Genomic DNA, 7,164 nt, shown 5'->3' on the forward strand with positions numbered 1-7,164 from the left:
CAGTATGCTATTGTAGGCCTCGCCGTTGAGAATTCCCTCTATTCTCCAGAGAGGACCTGTCACATGAGCCGAGATATAGCTCCATACAGCAACAGAGAACCGTCCACTTATTTGTATTTCGTTAAAATACATTGGCTGCAAGCGTTGTCCTCGTGGGCGGCATACCTAACGCAAAAAAACATTTGCGTGTTAATGCAAATATTCACAAATTCATGGGTCACATTTACTTACCAGATGAGGGATAAACTACTAAAATCACGATATTGGGAACTGTTTATTATTTTGTGCCTACTACAAATGTAAAGTCACTAACAGTATAAACTAATAACTTTATGGAGAAAATTTCGTGCTCATCTGAACAGGGGCGTCGCTACAGGAAGAAAATATTTTTTCATCCGAAAAGATTATTCTACTCCAGTCAAAGTCGGGAAACGGCAGCTGAGGAATGGATTAGAACGTATATTCTCCAAAACACGTTGATCATCTGCTGCAGTAGACACACGGGGCCGGCCAATTCCTCTTTTCAACCCTATACAGCCCCTTTCCTGGTATTCTTTCCACCAGCGTCTAGCTGTTCTTGCCGGTATTCCACACTTTTCTCCAGCTTCCGATGCCGAGTCATTGCTAAATCAGCGCAACCACACGCACCCTACTCTCTCGATTCCACTGGGACTGCATTGCGACTGTCGCCCTTGTAACGTTGACGCGCGTTTTATAAAGAGAACCATTTACAACTCAGTTGAGAAACAAAGACTGACAAAATAAGAGTATCTTTTTTCATTTATCTGACACACAAAAATATAAACTTCGTTGAAATGCTTTGTCAAGAATCACTATTAGGAAAGAAACGATAACCATTAGGCAAGAGCCGGCCGGGGTGACCGAGCGGTTCTAGGTACTACAGTCTGGAACCGCGCGACCGCTACGGTCGCAGGCTCGAATCCTGCCTCGGGTTCAAAATGGTTCAAATGGCTCTGAGCACTATGGGACTTAACTGCTGTGGTCATCAGTCCCCTAGAACTTAGAACTACTTAAACCTAACTAACCTAAGGACATCACACACATCCATGCCCGAGGCAGGATTCGAACCTGCGACCGTAGCGGTCACGCGGCTCCAGACTGTAGCGCCTAGAACCGCACGGCCACTCCGGCAGGCTTCTGCCTCGGGCATGGGGGCATGGATGTGTGTGATGTCCTTAGGTTAGTTAGGTTTAAGTAGTTCTAAGTTCTAGGGGACTGATGACCTCAGCAGTTAAGTCCCATAGTGCTCAGAGCCATTAGGCAAGATATTAAACGATGCTGCTGTTCATTTAAGTCAGCCCACAAATATGCAAATAAAAGGTTAATTAAGGTTTCTGTCCCACTTATAATATTCATGTAATTCATTTAACTTTCTACTTGAGTAACATGTTGAAAAAACACAGCGCCCTCTTGACACTACCACTCAGCATGTGACGTCATGAGCAGTGCGCCCAGTCACGTGGTGTTTGTGTTGACGAAACAGGAACGCTGCGGCAGCCACTGTGATGTAGAAATAGCAGTCAGTCTTGACCATGATCACATCACTCGACTATCCAAAAAATTTATTCAGACAGCATCAGCACAAGAATATCAAACAAAGCCTTCCATTTACAGTTGCAACACTCTAACCAGCAGCTGACCCAAGGGTAGTTTTGAGACCTAACCCTTGAGGGGGGAGGCACACTGGTCTGCTTCATGAATTCCCCGCAAAGAAACAAAAAACAACGCAGGAAGGGTTCGAACAACTACTTTCATGCAGAGACATGCATTTGGAATATGTTCATCGTTAAGGGGCCAAACAAGAGGGTAACATTACGGAAACAATAATCAGTCTACTTAGTAGACAACAGAGTATACAGATTTCGAGAAGGAAACGTATGAAGACACAGACTTCCTCATTATCCATATGTGCGGCATATCTCTCGTGTTAACGGAAGTAATATCCCGCTTTACCTCTTCTTACATCTCAAATGAAATGAATGCCATGAGGAATCGAATATTTGTTGATTGCGTCTCTTCTTGCTTCCATCCCTACCAACATATTTCTTCATTCTCGTGGTAATCATGACATTCTACATGAATGCTGCTAAAGATTGCACGTGGACACATTCGACATCTAGATGCAAAGCGTTTGATATCTTACATTATATTCAATTCAAATTAGCTTCCGATGTGTTTTTACTTCGTATGTATTTTGAGATGATTATGAACGTTACGGAAAATTATCTCACAGGCTTTATACTGAATGAGAAACACTGAATCATCCGTTTTTCTTTCCCTAAGTTGAAATGATATAATGTCGGCGTCAACAGCCTTCTTCCACGCCGGAAACTGAAACTAGTATCATTCTGGATTAATGATAATTGAATGCCTCAAATGTATACGTAGTCCACAAAGCGACGTCAGAAATTTTCAGGGGAGAACGCCGCATAAAAAGGAAACGCGCGCGCGCGTCTGCCCTCTGAAGAACCGTATCGGACAATCACGACAAGCATTTCGCTAAAGAGCTGCCTCATAAGAGAGCCGAGAATTGGCAGCGTCGTAACAAGTATTTGTCAACACTGTGATAGTGTATTTACTTCCGGGTGTAGCCCGGCATCACTTGACATTCGTTTTCCACATCGAAGACTCACACGATATAATCCACTGTAAGATGAGACCCTTAGAAAGTATATTTAATTTCTGGACTCAAAGAACGACGTTCTTTACATAAGTAATACCTGTTTGTGTGCTTAAGGTTGCGTTTTGATGCTCAGGCAATATCGCAATGACTATAGTCCGCCCGTTGCCGCCAGTGTGTCGATAGCTCAGTGGTTCCCTTGTGCGTTGCGATGCTAGTGCTATTTAAGATTGCAGTTCCAGTATCGGTGAAAGCCTCTGAATACAGTCTTATTTTCCATTTTAATTAATGGAGTTGCAAACTGCTAGTAAAAATTCCTTATACGAAATCTGAAGAATGCCTTTACACATCAATCTTCGTGCAATTTCGACTTAGTAAATTATGTTAATGTCATGGAAGTCTGCTTTACAAATGCCAAGTTGCTTCACTGTAAAATAGTTCCTGAAAAGATTCAAACCAATTGTCAACGATACGAATTTGAGCTTTGTTCGTCATATAGGTCTAACGTGTCAGGAGGTTGTTTATGAAGTGCACATGTTGATTAATATAGTCGCTCTCTTCTAAATTTTTGCAATAGCATTTAACTGCAGACGTTTTCTGACACCGGCGTTATCAATTCCTCTCCATTCTCTGAAACCTCCAAAACGATAAATTTTTCTGGTTTAAATCTGATGACTTTAACTATTATTGCGATCAACGTTAAATACTTCATGAATCCATACATGGAATTCCAAATGTGCAGTGTTCCTGCACTGCTACAGAGCACGCATTGCAACGTACTCGCACAGTTTATCTCATAGACTTACCATAAGGAATGAAACAAGAACTGTAATACACTTTACACCACAGGCGCTCACTCTAGCTTGACGAATACATCTGAATATTGGCCAAAAGTTGCACAAATAATTGACTTTTAAAGGAAAAGAAACGATGTATGATGCAATTACAAATTCATCGAATGTAGTGAGGTGGTTTAATTTCGTCCCAGTCTATAAAATTAATTTCGGACCATACTCAGCTCTTGCCGATTAATGTAATATAGTACCCACCTACTGATCTGGGCATCTGTCTCCGTTGCTTTCGAGCGTGAATGGAAATCGTAGAAATTTTCTGTGGAGGAACATTTAATAATAAAATGTTTTAAATTATCAAAAGCGATGAGTGGTGGCAGGCGCTTTCGTTATAGAACGGGGGAGAGCAAGGCCACTGCTGTCGCCACGGCCGCTGCCGGTAGCCAGCAAATGGATCCCGGAGCCTTTCCACATATGGCGTCCCGAGGAGGACAGTCTGCAGGAAATCTACCGCAAAATCGTTGCTGGATAAAATTTTGATATCAGTGTGTCCGAAAGCGTAATAGATTGAATCTGCGCTACCATTACGTTCACATCTGCAGCATTCAGACTAAAGAGGCTATAAAAATGCTTTGTGCCAGCTGCTCTCGATCCACAAACATTGGGAACAGCAACAACGCACGCTACCGCTAGACCACAGGCGTCCACAGCCTGGTGTTTGTCTATCATGGGAGAAGTCTTCCTCCAGGAAGTGCCGCAGTCTACAGTGTTGCCAGATTGTGCAGATAACCGGACTTAGAGAATTAGCGAGTCGGTCAGTTTATTTGTCCCATATCGCAATCGGCGCGGACTTAGGCTCTGCTGTGGCCGGCCGCCGGTCCAGTTTTATGTCAAAGAGTGTACATTAGCTGTGTGTGCCAGTGGGGTTAAGAATCGAAAAATAAACCTGTGTGGAAGGATAAATCTGTTACAGTGTGTACGTTATGTGAATAGCATGATTACGTAATTTATTAATGCGTTTACTTACACTTCTGTTGGCGATTTCATTTTCTGGCACACTGAGCACAGTAACAGGTAAATCACAACTTAGCATTTTCACAAACATTTGTTTACATCTTTCCAAAGAGTTATAAAATCTAAGCTAAACTACTTACAATTTCAAACACAGTAATATATACCTGTAGAGAAGATGAGGACTTTTGTCTAGATGTATTGGCAATATGGAGAATGTTACATGGATACTTAATGAAAACTATTCTGTCATTGAAATAAATAGTTAATGTTGGAGGAGTTTTTGAACAAGTTAACGTTATTATTACCTTCAAGCTTACCATTTAATAAGACATCTCCATGTGCTGTGCCATGAATGAAGATTTCCGGTTCTTCATATAAGTCCATTTGGTTCCCTTATTCTTTTTATGTAATATATGAAGGTCATTCGCAATATCATGGAATGGGTGGTCTGTGTCTTTTATGTGGGTGGCTATTGCTGATCTATTGTAATTGTTAGTGTGGTAAGCATTGATGTGTTCATTACATCCCGTTTGGAAGTCTCTTCCAGTCTGGCCTATATACAGGGATCTGCAGGTATTACATATTATTTTGTAGATGCCTGATTGTGAGTGTATATCCGTCTGTGTGTATATATTGTGTCTCAGTGTGTGTTGCAGTTTGTTGTGTGATGTAAAAGCAATGTTAATGTCGTATGGTCTGAGAATGTTTGCTATTTTGTAGGAGAGTTTGCCTGTGAAAGGGATGCAAGCCGTGGGTTTCTTTTTCATTTCATGTATGGAAGGTGGTTTATTATTGTTTTTTCTCTTTTGTGTGTAAGGTTATCAATTAATACTTCATCATAGCCATTTGCTGAAGCTATTTGTTTTATTATGCTGTGCTCATCAAGATGTGCCTATTTATCCATTGTGTTTTGCCTGTTACTGTGCTCTGAGTGCCAGAAAATGAAATAGCCAACAGAAATGTAAGTAAACGTATTAGTATATTACGTAATCATGCTATTCACATAATGAACACACTGTAACAGATTTATCCTTCCATGCAGGTTTATTTTTCGATTCTTAACCCCACTGGCACACACAGCTAATGTACATTAGCTATCAGCTGATATGTAAGTAACTGTATAATGCACCTGATGGTGGGAGCATGCAGCCTAAATGCATTGTGCTAATAAAATATTAGTAAAAGGTGACTGCAGCAGTAAAAATTATTCCATGCCCGTGGGTTGTTTATCACCAGCAAGTTGCGTTAACACTGTATGGAATGCAGATACAAGCTAGTAACAATAGTATCACAACAACATACAACCAGAGATTACATAAATCACTGCACACTGTTCTACTCTGCTATAGGGGAAACTAATTCTTAGTCATCACGTACAGCAGCTGTAGTGTTCTTCTTAATAAGCAACTTCTTCCACCGCGAGCACGAATCACCTTTCTGTTTACAGACGTACTGTGCCTACCAAGCCTTCCCAGTCGAGTTCTATACGAATAAACAAAATAACTTCACTGAGCTCGTCCTTATATAGTGGAGATATTTTCAGTCATAAACATTTTAGAGACGGCGACCGAGTATCATGCACTCGCACAGCCAGTCCCCCAGTGAGACTCGGGCGCCATCTTAAAATCATTATGTGAGTACGTATTTGCAGTAGTTAAGTGAGCTTTCATGTAAAAAAGCTCAAAAGCTCAACAGCTTCAGCTGTCACTTGCCTGTCACACTAAAGAGCCTGTCTTAAGTATATCAGGCTGTCAAAAAGTATTCGGCAATGTCGGTTTCATTGTCTTCACTATCACTGACTGGAAATTTTTTCACAGCAGAGACTTAAACAGCAACGGCCTTGCCTCAGTGGATACACCGGTTCCCTTCAGATCACCGAAGTTAAGCGCTGTCGGGCGTGGCCGGCACTTGGATGGATGACCATCCGAGCCGCCATGCGCTGTTGCCATTTTTCGGGGTGCACTCAGCCTCGTGCTGCCAACTGAGGAGCTGCTTGACCGAATAGTAGCGGCTCCGGTCACGAAAACCATCATCACGACTGGGAGAGCAGTGTGCTGACCACACACCCGTAATACTTGCATCCTCACTGAGGATGACACGGCGGTCGGATGGTCCTGATGGGCCACTTGTGGCCTGAAGACGGGGTACCACTAGAGCACTAGAGACTTAAACTGACTCAATCTGCTACAAAAGTAATTTATCTAGGTGTTGTGCAACATCAGATATTTCAACGTATGTCGATCAATGCGTTACAGCAAATTGCTATTCTAGACTTGAATAAGACCATTTCCATTCCATCAGACATATTCACACCCATCTTGGAAGATGTATGATAAGTGGCTCCTCTGAATGCAGCCCACTCTACAAGTGCCGACAATTCCTGAATGTAAGATGTTTATGCATTCTACCAGTAACACGATTAATGAACAGAGAAGTCCAGTAACTTTCTGGCCATTTGTTAATTCAATACCAAGTGACCAACACAGTTACATGGCTTTACAACACGCTGTCAACGATAGAGGGCAGCAAGGTGCCACACTTAACCATTCCAGTCGCTTTACCGCCTAAACTAGATAGTATACTGACATCACTCTTATAAATTAAATGTTTCTCGACCATTATGTTAGAGGAAAATATTATACATAAAAGCTCAGTTAAGTATTCATTTAAATTGTAACTCCACTGTACAGTGAAGTCATGTGGACAGAAACAGCCTAA

General features: G+C 41.8%; 1 pseudogene; it reads left to right on the top strand.

Moving 5' to 3' along the window:
* The first annotated feature begins 6,276 nt into the window (after nucleotides 1-6,276).
* LOC124723776 lies at nucleotides 6,277-6,394 on the top strand (annotated as a pseudogene).
* The last annotated feature ends 770 nt before the right edge of the window (nucleotides 6,395-7,164 follow it).

The sequence above is a fragment of the Schistocerca piceifrons genome, chromosome X (assembly GCF_021461385.2).
Source record: "Schistocerca piceifrons isolate TAMUIC-IGC-003096 chromosome X, iqSchPice1.1, whole genome shotgun sequence".
Lineage (NCBI taxonomy): Eukaryota > Metazoa > Arthropoda > Insecta > Orthoptera > Acrididae > Schistocerca > Schistocerca piceifrons.